Source organism: Pelobates fuscus, chromosome 13 (genome assembly GCF_036172605.1).
Source record: "Pelobates fuscus isolate aPelFus1 chromosome 13, aPelFus1.pri, whole genome shotgun sequence".
Lineage (NCBI taxonomy): Eukaryota > Metazoa > Chordata > Amphibia > Anura > Pelobatidae > Pelobates > Pelobates fuscus.
This window is the reverse complement of record NC_086329.1, coordinates 71,374,282-71,386,707: the sequence shown is the minus strand read 5'-3', so window position 1 is coordinate 71,386,707 and position 12,426 is coordinate 71,374,282.

Sequence of the window (12,426 nt, the reverse complement as noted above, 5' to 3'; positions counted from 1 at the left end):
AGATTAGGAGCACTCCCTTTAAGACACCTGGGAGCCAGAAATCTTGCTGATTGATAGGGGATCAAATACTTAATTCACTCATTGACATGCAAATCAATTTATAACTTTTGTTGACATGCGTTTTTCTGCAATTTTGTTTTGTTCTGTTCTGTCTCTCACTGTTAAAATACACATACCATTAGAATTAAAGACTGATCATTTCTTTGTCAGTGGACAAACGTTCAAAATCGACAGAGGATTAAATACTTTTTTCCCTCACTGTGTGTGTGTATGTGTATATGTGTGCGTGTGTGTATATATATATACCGTTAATTTCCACTGGGGAATGCATTTTATTTATATTTTTAGGTATTTAGGGCATTTCCTCCTATACGGAGTATTGAAAGGCAGAGATAGCTACAGCTGGTCTGATTGTTCGCTGTGACATCACTGTGACATCATCCTTGCTGAGCACAGTTCAGTCAGTACACACTGCTTAAACAGTAGTCACTGCTTAGCTGCTGTGGTGATCACGTGGCTAAAGATGGCAAATAGTAGAACAATTTTTTCCTGTTTTCCATGTGTATGCTGTGATGTAAGTAAAAGACTTGATTTTCTGTATAAGATTCCAGTTCTACATATAATTAACTGAGTTTTATTATGTTAACCAATTCCCCAGTGTAGTCCAGGATGGGGGATAAAGAGAATACAGATTGAACATGTTATCTGATTAGTAATGGTGAACACTGGGGAGGTTACACTCAGGTCTATCATTTTATTCTTTCTTCAATATTTAACCCTTTCATGGCTCCAGTTTTAATGTCCAAAGCACAGTGACAGCATATGGTTACTGTATCGGTTTTTGTGGTATGAATTCCTTGACCCTTATTCATTTCAGTTAGTGGTATGTCAAGTGAAAGTACTATAGAGTATTGTTATTAGGATGCTTATACACACATATATCCTGTATATGTATATAATAAATATATCCGGACTGAAAGACAGCACTGAGACACTAATACTAGCAGCACAGGAACAGGCAATCGGCACCAGATCAATAGAAGCAGAGTCTACCACACCAGACAGGACCAGAGATTCCTCGCAGACAATCCAGCACATAGTAACCACGCTGAGAGCCACAAATAACTTGTGATCCTGTTCGTCTGGCAAAGAGACTTTTTCTGATTCTTTTAATTTCTGCCTTTTCAGGTCAGCGGAACACAAGTAATCGATGTTATCGAGCAAGGAGCAGGGGCACACCCAGGTACATTAAAACACTTTGTGTGTGTGTGTGTGTGTGTTGTAAATATATAAATATATATTGGATACATATCACATATCCCATTAAAGTAACCAAACTACCCATCATTAACCTGCTTACACCATTTTTATATCCACTTTGTGACTTACTGTAGACTAGATGCTGCTATCATGACTGGCTTCAGCTATCGTGGTTTTACTTTTCGATGTCTGTCTTTCATTAACCTCGATTGAGTGATACTGTCTGCTGCCATTTGTAATTCTTATTTTGTCTTATTATTAATTTGCAGATGGTCCCCAGATTCCAGTTGCTTCTGATAGTGATTCATTCTCCTCACCAGATGAGGACAAGTTAGCCACTTTTGAGAAACAACTCGAAGATGAGTACAAAGTTAAGAGCGAAGCAGAAAAGCTGATAAAGGCGTATTCTACCGACCGCTCCAAAGTATGTTTGGCATATTTTATTTTATCTTAAAGATAAACTATATCTTTATTTATTTGCATTTTAGAAAACTCCTTCCACTTTCTGCAATGTGTGACTTTTTCCCACTCGTGATGGGATCCTAGCTAATTTTAGTTGATAGCAGGCTGGGGATCCAGGAGCTAATGGACTCTTTCTGCTCCTGGATCGGACTGAAATTAAAATACATCATTTTGTGGAGTTCGCCTACGGCTCTCTCTCAGCTGAATAGTACAAGGCTCTTCCTTCCACTTTTTTAAGTACAAAGATATACACAACTCTCGTTTTTTTTAGTTATTTTGATTTGATGTATTTACAAGACATATTGGGGGGTGGATAGATGGTGAAAGAGAAATAAGAAACAAAACCGTGGGTGAGAAAAAAAAACGTGGAAAGACATGATAGCAAAGGATATAAAGGATGTACAAGGAATAGGCAGCCATAAGTAAATACCATAAGAGTGAATGAAAGTAAAATACAGGATAAATTGAAACGTCCCAGAGAGCACATTCTGTCTAATTAGAAGGGGCTGGCATTTCAGATAAGGTAGGGATCAAGGTAAAGATTGGTAAACGAGTATTCCCTAACATCCTCTCCATCTACCATGATGTTGTCTTCAAATAGTTTGTTAATAGCGGAGGGGTACAATATGTTGATGTATAGTTTCCACATTTGCTAAATCCTTTTTGTTAGCTTTCCTTTTGCCGTTGTTGTAAATAGTGTGTCGGTTCTGAAAATGTGAAGTAATTTGGTGGTAAAGAGGGAAATATATTAAATCTCTAGGTGAAGACCAACAATAGAGGAGAAATGCAAGGAACATTACAGTGTTAGAAATACAAACCTGTATCCCTAATGCTGAGGTGCCCCTGTCCCTAGTCAAATACAAGAAACCAAGAGGGAGGCACTCATCTAAACATGCATACTTATAAGGGTGCTGCTGGGGCCAATTCATACAACATACAAGATCCAGCGCACTCACTAAACAATAATTTAAGTATTAACATGTAGCCGTTTTATTTAAAATCACCTTACCTAGTCAAAAATAATGGGGGATTAGTTACATTATATGATCATACGTTGCATAAGCCTGCCACAACTCCAATGTTTTTGCCTAGTTGAGGTGGATTAATCTCATAAGAGCATACATTAGGTTGCTAGATTAGGACCAGCCAAGAATGGGGTACATTGACGTTGTGGCAGGCTTATGCAATGTATGATCATATACTGTAACTAAATTCCCATTATTTTTGCCCAGGTTAGGTGTTTTTAAATAAAGCGACTACATTATATGAGCCTTGAGATTGCTATTTGGTGAATGGATGAGTGCGCTGGATCTTAGTCAAATACATGTCATCGTCCCCCTCCCCTCATGTGCAATACAAAATAATAGTAAAGTTTTGCTTACCTTTTCCACCTCTCTACATCCCGCAACATCAGTGAGGAAACGTGGCATCATTCTTGATGGTCCAATCCAATGTTCCTCCTGGGTTGCATTGGAGATCTGATGCTTTTCTATGAGCTTCCGCGACACATGACCGATTTTTACTTGTTGCTGTGGAAGCACCTCTAATCATTGTCAGTATGACAGCCTTTAAAGGTGAACTTAACCTAGCAATAACTTCTAAAAAAACCTGCACTGTTTTACATTGCAGGATTAAAAGGGAAAGGAACTCTGCACCCAGGCCATTTCACTGAGATTAAGCGCCTTGGTGACTTCATTGTCTCTTCAAAAGGGTTTTAAGGGACAGTGAAAATTAAACTTAGCTCATGTATACATGGTGGTGTGGGGTAATAAACCTAAACGTCCAGTCTTTGTTTATCTTAATTATCCATTTGATTTTTCTGCTTACAGGATCAGAAACATCTCAGTGATGCTCAGAAAATACTCCATGACAGCAAAAGAAAAATAGAAATTTTGCGCATGTTGATTCTCCAACATAAAGGTAAAGGTTCAGTGATGTCATATGTTCTGTGTATTGTGAATGTGGTTTGTGTTCTGCTCTCTTATAGAAAGCTAGGTTTATGGGGAAACATACAGCTCTTGGAAGTGTCAGACAAAGGGAATTCAGCTATGATTCAAATGTTATTTCTTGTATTATTTGCAAATAATGGAATCTCCCAAGAATATTGCACATTAACGCGTTTCGACCGTTATGGTCTTTATCAAAGTGCTGTAGTGTGAAACAAATTTAGCGTTTAAATACATTAAAAAAGGCGCGCATTGTGATTTCTTCGCCTGTTTTTATATATTCCGTGATATGACATATTCTTATATATATGTAATCCTTTTCAATATTTTTTACTGTGTTAAAATTAGTAAAATATTTTATTCCAATAAGCTTCCCCACCAAAGTTCCGAATAGCAGTACAAAGCATGGATAAATATGTATAAAATGGATGTTCTTTACACTGTTTATTTACATTATGGACATGGTACAAAAGATATTTGAGAAAAACTCATTGATGCTGACCGGAACCGGAGTTTCGCTGGAACGCAAAGGGAACATGACCGCTGACCCGGAAATGCCCTGTGACACGCAACGTGACCGGAAGCCGGAAATTAAATGACGAGGAGTAACAGCCGGAAACCGGAAGTAAACCGGCGAAGAAATCACAATGCGCGCATTTTTTAATGTATTTAAACGCTAAATTTGTTTCACACTACAGCACTTTGATAAAGACTATAACGGTCGAAACGCGTTAGTGCAATATTCTTGGGAGATTCCATTATATGCTATGCTATGCAAATAAAGTTTGTTCCTGTACTTCCTGACTTGGTTTTCATCAATTGACACAAGGGGATTCTGACAGAGATAAACTTAACCTGCCTTTCCAGCATTGCGGTCTCCAGGAAATTATAAAAAGGCGCTTATAGTCTGAGCCGCTATTTAAGGCTCAGCACCACGTGAGTGGTCAATTTTATATTTATTTCATTTCATTAATTTTATACAGGCTATACTATGTCCTTTATTTTATATTTTTAGGACATCCAAGACATATGGTAATATTGCCTGTTTAATATATTTTATCTATTTTATATTTGGTGTATAATTACTTGCTCTCACTATACTATTTACGATATTGCTTTATACACTTTCTGTGTGATTTGGAGTGACTCACACTTGGTGATTTGAGCACCTTTTACCAATATTCCTCCTTTTTTACTGTGTTTTATTATAACAGGCTATTTACCCAAGATTATTTTGACACTTTTAACGTAGCGATTTCATCGCCAATCTCTGCTAAATATTGGAGTAAAAGTGTTTTTTTTCTCTATTTTGGCATATACACCAATAACAACGGTTTTGTAATGTGTATTTCGTAAAGCTAGTGTGTGCTATTGTGTTCAGCTACATCTGCTGAGTATAACGATACCCCCATTGTATGCCTTTGGCACTATTCTGTGAATCTACAATGCCATATAAGAGACAAGGCTATTTCAGTTTCTATAATTAGAATTTTCATATAATGATTTGACGGGCCTATGTCTCATTTTGGAGTATTATAGCAGTTTGACTGTTTAAATAACCCCACAAAGGGCTTTCATTTGATAAAGCAGATACCCCAGGGTATTTTATATGGCGTATATTGTGCCCTAACTTGTCACCATTTTTTTACGAATTTATGCCAATGTTTGTGGTGAAAGGAAAAAAAATATTTCTTACACTTGATATGTGTCACTGTCATAATATCCCCAAAAGTATGCTCAGTTACATCTTCTGAGTAAACCAATATGCCCAATGTATGACCTAGACACTATTTTGTGATGTTACAGTGCTGTAAACGAGACGTGACAAGTTCAGGTTTTTAAGTGTGAATTTTCATGGTGTTTTGATGTGTCCGTGTCCCACTTTGGAGCTCTTTAGCAGGCAAGCTAGCCTAACAACGAATTCACCAATTCCCCACTATTTTCCGCCCACCCCAGCTAGCTAAATATATAATTTTAAAATATTTTAATGAATTAATAGAATAAATATAACCCCTGAGGATTCAAAAAGATAAAAATTAACCCTCAGGGTTTAAAAAAATAAAAAGCTGATGACTGTAAAATGTAGTCCCTGCCAATTGGCAACTGTAGTCAGTGATCAATTGGCATGAAAGGGGTTAATTATATTAAAGCAGGTGAAAGGGGGTGGGATTTAACTTAAAAACTTTTATTTACAGGGAGAAGCAGATCATCACTGATCCGTCTCCATGCACTTCACACTGGCCGCGGAAGAGTCAGAGGCTGTCAGAGCGATCACAGCTGCAGGGACAGTGCGATCGGGGGCTCCCAGTCTGCGTTGAATACCGAGACAGACCAGAGGAGCGTTAACCCCGCGATTGCGGTGATCCAGGGTTAACTTTAATAAATGACAGAACTTTTCCATCAAGGTTCCTTTAGGCAATGACAAGCTTGATGGGAAATTTCTGTCTGTGGTCGGAAAGCGGTTAAAATGTTTTGTGTTTGAAACAGTGCACTGAGACATATAGAAATATGTAGAGAAACCTTATAGAAATTACCCGTTTAATACTGTGACACCTGAAACTACCATGTCGATTTCCTTTTTACCATTAATATAATAAAATTTAATAATTTGTGTCCTAGAAACACCTACAATAAGTCCATTGGAGAAACGCATTGAGGAGTTGAGCCACCGATTTGCGATCGAGCGTGCCGTGGCTGAAGGAGCCAAACATGCCATCCAGAAATTGGATGGAAAGCCGCTTGTTGAGGTCAGTTACAAAGTGTATTCTCTTAACCATTTCATCCCCAGAATGAATAATGGGCCTCCAATGTCTGTCAAGGGGTTGGAAGTTGCAGTTTATTGGCATTAGCCAAGTAGCCATGGTATAGTATTATGACTTATAAAGCGCCAACAGAATCTGCTTTATGAATAATTTATATTCTCTCTTCTGAGACCTTAATTGTTTGAAGTCTTTATTGGTCCATTTGTTCTGTATTTTATTCTGTCTCTATGGTGCTTTATTTACAATTCTCCCAATTGTTTAATTCCCATTTAGTTTTATTAAAAGCCAATAGCATAATATCAATCTATGGAAATCTATGCTAACTAGTTTTTTCTTTTCCATTCAGCATTTAAGTTAAATACGGGTTTTTTTCAATAAACTGATTTGTAGGAAATAAAAATCTGAATTACCAAACTGAAACAAACCTAGATAAGCTCTGACTAAAGCCGAGATGGAATTTCTCCAGATCACTATTTTTAGTTTAAATATTTGCAGTTCAGATTTCAGACTTTAGTGATTAATCCTGAGTTTTATACATTGAACATGATGTGGAATTATAACACCCTTTATAAATACAGTGAAAGTATGAGCCACACTTGTAGGACTTGTGTGTCTAACCTTGAACATCAGCTCATGTTAGACAGCAGCTTCCAGATATTTTTGCCAGCAGATAATGTCTGTCGTTCTGTTGATCCTTTATCTTTTTTTTTCACTTTTTAACAGGCACAATCAATACTACAGGCGTCAAATGAAAAGCTGGACCTCCTTAAATATTCCTTGCAGGAACGAGTGAAAGAACTTCCTGATGGCCACCATAGGAAGAGTATAACCACCGAGGAACTGTCCCTTGGTTCAGTCAAATCCAAGTCCATAGCACTAACCGGTAAGTTGTTTTGTCTCTGAAAGATCTGGGAATAAACGAAACAAGAATATTTAACATTGAAATATCCGAGCATGTTTCCATCTGTGTGAAGTCTGACTGGAGGAAACTCACAGTTAGTCTACTGATATTCCAGCAGGATTTATTCTATGTGACGTGTATGCAAGTTTAAATGTGACCGGTGACATTTTAAATGATAACAATATGTAACTCTTAGCATCATTCTTCCAAATGTACTGAGCTAGCTTTCTGCATAACTTTTTATTGAGTGAATTAATAGCATAAACTAAGTAAACAAGTTAAGCATTACACTTTGAGGAATATTTTACTAATGGGAAATTAGATAAATGACTTTACTTACTGTCTAAGACACAGTTTATAATCATCTGAATATGTGAAAATGACATGTTACTGAGAATTTGCACTTTTTTGGTATTCTCATGAATTCAGTTTTACTTTTTTTTTTTTTTATTATCTTAGAGTCCCACTAAGTGTAAAGGTTAATCCAGACGTGGACTCCTTGTTCACTTTGCATAGAGGGGTTCCAACTTGTATAGCGTGGACTTGTTGCATTTTGGTTCTGAATTACTCCTGTGAGTGTTTAGAAATATCTAATAATGCAAATAGTATACGTTTCCTCTCTAATGGCACCAGTGAGATAAACCTTGTCTGACTACCAAGCAGGGACTAACTGAAGTTACTGAGTTTTTATCTGTTTGTAAGTTCAGTTTTGGTTGATTTATATTCTGATAAAGATGTAAAAGCTGCCTAATCATTTCATATTCTGTGTGTGCTACTTTGACCAAACACAAAGTTTTCTTTAACATCAATGTGAAAGTGTAATAGCCATTGTTACAATATTTATTCTGATTGTTTGACAGGTACTCTGAAAGTGCGAGTAAAGGGCTGTCACGGTATTCTGGAGAATGTACCTGGCAGACTAAAGGACCCGTCAGATGTTCTCCCTGGCAGGAGTCCACGTCGAGGAAGATTCTTATTAATGAACCGGATCAGAAGAAACAACCGTGGCAGCAATCAGAACATCCAAGAGACTTTTGACTTTTCTAGTACAGTGATTTTTATCTTATTAATCCCGTTATGTGTACAGTGACGCTCAATAACAGTGCTCAATATCTGGGGTATCGAACCTTTCCCTGCTACAATTGTTAAACTACATATCCCACCATTTACTGACAGAATTTATAATCATAGTCCAGTAACATTTGACAAGGTCCAGTAACATGGTTAGACAAGGTCTGTATAGGAATCTTGGATCCTTTAACTCTGTAATGTTCCTGTTTGGGGAGAATGGAGGCGAAATACAAATATTATTATCTAATAGGATTCTCCGTCCTTCACAAAGACCCTGCCAATCAATCACAATACTGAAAGTGTTGTCAAGGAGATCAGTTTTACAAAACATATTTCCAGATATCCCTCCGCAATTGCCTTTTTCCAACAAATTATTTTACAAATTCTGAATGAAGTGACTCTAAACTTTAAAAGTGAAGGAAACATTTACCAAAGATTCTTCAAGCTGGGAATCCTATCTGTCAACTTTATATCCTCCTCTAAACAAGTTACAAGTTGCCTTTTGAAACGTCCTCCTGGTCCATGGGGAGAATACTGGCTCACAACACCCCTTACATTATCGTCTTATCTAATCAGTAGACGAGATCTCGACTACTTTACTCATTGATGATTTCATTGTTTCTTTGGGATTGCGGCTTTACCATTCTGAGACTTGAACACAGCTCACAGCCTGACTTTCAATTTTATGCTCTGGACTTTCCTGATTATTTGTTAATGCACTGTTTTGGGTTCATTTTTTATCATCCATTTAATTGCCATTAAATATTATTATTACATGTATCTAACAATGACATTGTGATATATAACAGTACATTATTATGTAATCCTGTACATTCATAATAAATGCTAATAGTATTAAACAAATACAATAATACACAAACGTTACTGTATAGTAGAAAACATGGAATAGTGTGACAAAAAATATATAAATAAGATAGGCCCACCTCTCAGATCACCAGTAAAATCCTTGACATAATGTCATACCCAGGGGTGTATAACACAGGAGGGTCTATGTAGCAAACCTCATAGGAAACTGTAGCACTTCAATATATGTGGAGTATAAACTGCAAGAAAGCCTCCTTAATTCAGTGTGCCAAAACAAGGCTGCAGGGTGTTACCTCCTTAATCCAGTGTGCCAAAACAAGGCTGCAGCATGGTACCTCCTTAATCTAGTGTGCCAAAACAAGGCTGCAGGATGATACTTCCTTAATCTAGTGTGCCAAAACAAGGCTGCAGGATGGGACCTCCTTAATCTAGTGTGCCAAAACAAGGCTGCAAGATGGTACCTCCTTAATCCAGTGTGCCAAAACAAGGCTGCAGCATGGTACCTCCTTAATCCAGTGTGCCAAAACAAGGCTGCAAGATGGTACCTCCTTAATCCAGTGTGCCAAAACAAGGCTGCAGCATGGTACCTCCTTAATCCAGTGTGCCAAAACAAGGCTGCATGATGGTACCTCCTTAATCCAGTGTGCCAAAACAAGGCTGCAGGATGGGACCTCCTTAATCCAGTGTGCCAAAACAAGGCTGCAGGATGGTACCTCCTTAATCTAGTGTTCCAAAACAAGGCTGCAGGATGGTACCTCCTTAATCCAGTGTGCCAAAACAAGGCTGCAGGATGGGACCTCCTTAATCCAGTGTGCCAAAACAAGGCTGCAGGATGGGACCTCCTTAATCCAGTGTGCCAAAACAAGGCTGCAGGATGATACCTCCTTAATCCAGTGTGCCAAAACAAGGCTGCAGGATGGTACCTCCTTAATCCAGTGTGCCAAAACAAGGCTGCAGGATGTTACCGCCTTAATCCAGTGTGCCAAAACAAGGCTGCAGGATGGGACCTCCTTAATCCAGTGTGCCAAAACAAGGCTGCAGGATGGTACCTCCTTAATCTAGTGTTCCAAAACAAGGCTGCAGGATGGTACCTCCTTAATCCAGTGTGCCAAAACAAGGCTGCAGGATGGGACCTCCTTAATCCAGTGTGCCAAAACAAGGCTGCAGGATGATACCTCCTTAATCCAGTGTGCCAAAACAAGGCTGCAGGATGTTACCTCCTTAATCTAGTGTGCCAAAACAAGGCTGCAGGATGGTACCTCCTTAATCTAGTGTGCCAAAACAAGGCTGCAGGATGGTACCTCCTTAATCTAGTGTGCCAAAACAAGACTGCAGCATGGTACCTCCTTAATCCAGTGTGCCAAAACAAGGCTGCAGGATGTGACCTCCTTAATCCAGTGTGCCAAAACAAGGCTGCAGGATGGGACCTCCTTAATCCAGTGTGCCAAAACAAGGCTGCAGGATGGGACCTCCTTAATCCAGTGTGCCAAAACAAGGCTGCAGGATGGTACCTCCTTAATCCAGTGTGCCAAAACAAGGCTGCAGGATGTTACCGCCTTAATCCAGTGTGCCAAAACAAGGCTGCAGGATGGGACCTCCTTAATCTAGTGTTCCAAAACAAGGCTGCAGGATGGTACCTCCTTAATCTAGTGTGCCAAAACAAGGCTGCAGGATGGTACCTCCTTAATCTAGTGTGCCAAAACAAGACTGCAGCATGGTACCTCCTTAATCCAGTGTGCCAAAACAAGGCTGCAGGATGTGACCTCCTTAATCCAGTGTGCCAAAACAAGGCTGCAGGATGGTACCTCCTTAATCCAGTGTGCCAAAACAAGGCTGCAGGATGTTACCGCCTTAATCCAGTGTGCCAAAACAAGGCTGCAGGATGGGACCTCCTTAATCTAGTGTTCCAAAACAAGGCTGCAGGATGGTACCTCCTTAATCTAGTGTTCCAAAACAAGGCTGCAGGATGGTACCTCCTTAATCTAGTGTGCCAAAACAAGGCTGCAGGATGGTACCTCCTTAATCTAGTGTGCCAAAACAAGACTGCAGCATGGTACCTCCTTAATCCAGTGTGCCAAAACAAGGCTGCAGGATGTGACCTCCTTAATCCAGTGTGCCAAAACAAGGCTGCAGGATGGGACCTCCTTAATCCAGTGTGCCAAAACAAGGCTGCAGGATGATACCTCCTTAATCTAGTGTGCCATAACAAGGCTGCAGGGTGTTACCTCCTTAATCCAGTGTGCCAAAACAAGGCTGCAGGATGGTACCTCCTTAATCTAGTGTGCCAAAACAAGGCTGCAGGATGATACCTCCTTAATCTAGTGTGCCAAAACAAGGCTGCAGGATGATACCTCCTTAATCTAGTGTGCCATAACAAGGCTGCAGGGTGTTACCTCCTTAATCCAGTGTGCCAAAACAAGGCTGCAGGATGATACCTCCTTAATCTAGTGTGCCAAAACAAGGCTGCAGGGTGTTACCTCCTTAATCCAGTGTGCCAAAACAAGGCTGCAGGATGATACTTCCTTAATCTAGTGTGCCAAAACAAGGCTGCAGGGTGTTACCTCCTTAATCCAGTGTGCCAAAACAAGGCTGCAGGATGATACCTCCTTAATCTAGTGTGCCAAAACAAGGCTGCAGGGTGTTACCTCCTTAATCCAGTGTGCCAAAACAAGGCTGCAGGATGATACCTCCTTAATCCAGTGTGCCAAAACAAGGCTGCAGGATGGTACCTCCTTAATCCAGTGTGCCAAAACAAGGCTGCAGGATGGTACCTCCTTAATCCAGTGTGCCAAAACAAGGCTGCAGCATGGTACCTCCTTAATCCAGTGTGCCAAACCGAGGCTGCAGGATGGTACCTCCTTAATCCAGTGTGCCAAAACAAGGCTGCAGGATGGTACCTCCTTAATCCAGTGTGCCAAAACAAGGCTGCAGCATGGTACCTCCTTAATCCAGTGTGCCAAAACAAGGCTGCAGGATGGGACCTCCTTAATCCAGTGTGCCAAAACAAGGCTGCAGGATGATACCTCCTTAATCCAGTGTGCCAAAACAAGGCTGCAGGATGTTACCTCCTTAATCTAGTGTGCCAAAACAAGGCTGCAGGATGGTACCTCCTTAATCTAGTGTGCCAAAACAAGGCTGCAGGATGGTACCTCCTTAATCTAGTGTGCCAAAACAAGACTGCAGCATGGTACCTCCTTAA